General features: G+C 45.9%; 1 non-coding gene across 1 annotated transcript; it reads right to left on the minus strand.

Moving 5' to 3' along the window:
• Positions 1–566: 566 nt before the first annotated feature.
• trnat-agu lies at positions 567–640 on the minus strand. Its single transcript has one exon. It is a non-coding gene; the product is annotated as a tRNA-Thr (tRNA).
• Between the last annotated feature and the right edge of the window lie 739 nt (positions 641–1,379).

Below are 1,379 nucleotides of genomic sequence, written 5' to 3' on the forward strand. Positions count from 1 at the left end.
TCAATATATGTCTCCATTTGCCTCACTTTGTCTCTGTGCATCCACTTCAGCCCCTTTCAAATTCTCCCACTCTCTGTCTATCCATATCTCTCATTTCCGATTTCTGCCCTTGGAAAAGTGTGAAATTCGGAGAGTGTTTGAGAGTGGAGGCGCTGAGAGCTATTCCCCTCGCTGGCTGTCGAGTCTGGAACTCGGCTAATATTACTCGGATACTGTGCCTGTCCATGGGCCTGAGGTAAGGAGACATTTCTTCCCTCAAAATATAATGAGTTGTTTGACTTCGAAATAGAATTCTTAATCCACCAGCAAAGAAAAAGCAACGCCACTATAAACATACGATTACAATGATGTCTCTCCTGTCGGTGGAAAGTGAACGACAGTTGACGGCAGAGAATGAGGGTTATTGGTTCGCGGCATCTGTGTCATTTCCACAACGTTGCTCAGTCAGGCTGCAGTGTATGTCTGCCTCAACCTGTTGTCTCGACCAAACTCCATGAAGGAATGCTGCGCTCGCTCGTTGGATCATTAGGAACAACTTTAAACGAGGAAAGGCGGGCATAAAGTTGAGGTGCCGCTGGGATTTGAACCCAGGATCTCCTGTTTACTAGACAGGCGCGTTAACCAACTAAGCCACGGCACCAGCTGTTGACACTTTCCCCCATCGATATATGCATTACTTTAAGCTTGCATTCAGGAACAGGTTTTCTGGACCAATTTTGCTGACTGTCAATTTCGGTGAAACCCGCTTTTGCAAACACTGATAGTTCACATTTGAAGGTTCTCCTCTGAAAGTGCACAGAAAGAAACAATCTCCTCTTGCATTGGTTTAAAACTGATCATTTCACCTGTTCAAACTGGACTTGTTCCTGACCGATTGCAGGCGTCCGATTAGAAAATGCAATTTTAAATACGGATGCCTCGGATTTGGACGTCACTCACTGGATAGGATTTACTGCCCGTCTCTAATTTCCGCAGAGATAGAGGTGATGAGTTACTTCCTTGAACACTTGAACCCCTGAGCACGTAGGAACAGCGACATGTTTTCAACGCCGAATGTTGAGACGCTTGGGGGATGGGTGGTGGGGTGAGAGGGTTGCAATGGTAGTTTTCCCGTGCATCGGCTGTCATTGTCCTTCAACATGGAGGCTGCATCTCACTGGTCTGCTTCTGGAAGTTTCAGGGTGTGTACTCTGTGTGTAATCAGGAATTCGTTTTCATTCAGATAATTCACAAGAAGAGAAGTCAAAACTTATTTGCTGAGTGGAAATAGTATCCAGGCCCGAGAGATGCAAACTCTGAATGTTAACCAGGGAACAACAGTAATCCCGGCAGGGAACCATTGTGACCTGATTTGTACACACAGTTGTGCCTGTTCTTCA

The sequence above is a fragment of the Rhincodon typus genome, unplaced genomic scaffold (assembly GCF_021869965.1).
Source record: "Rhincodon typus isolate 14 unplaced genomic scaffold, sRhiTyp1.1 hic_rhity00015376, whole genome shotgun sequence".
Classification (NCBI taxonomy): domain Eukaryota; kingdom Metazoa; phylum Chordata; class Chondrichthyes; order Orectolobiformes; family Rhincodontidae; genus Rhincodon; species Rhincodon typus.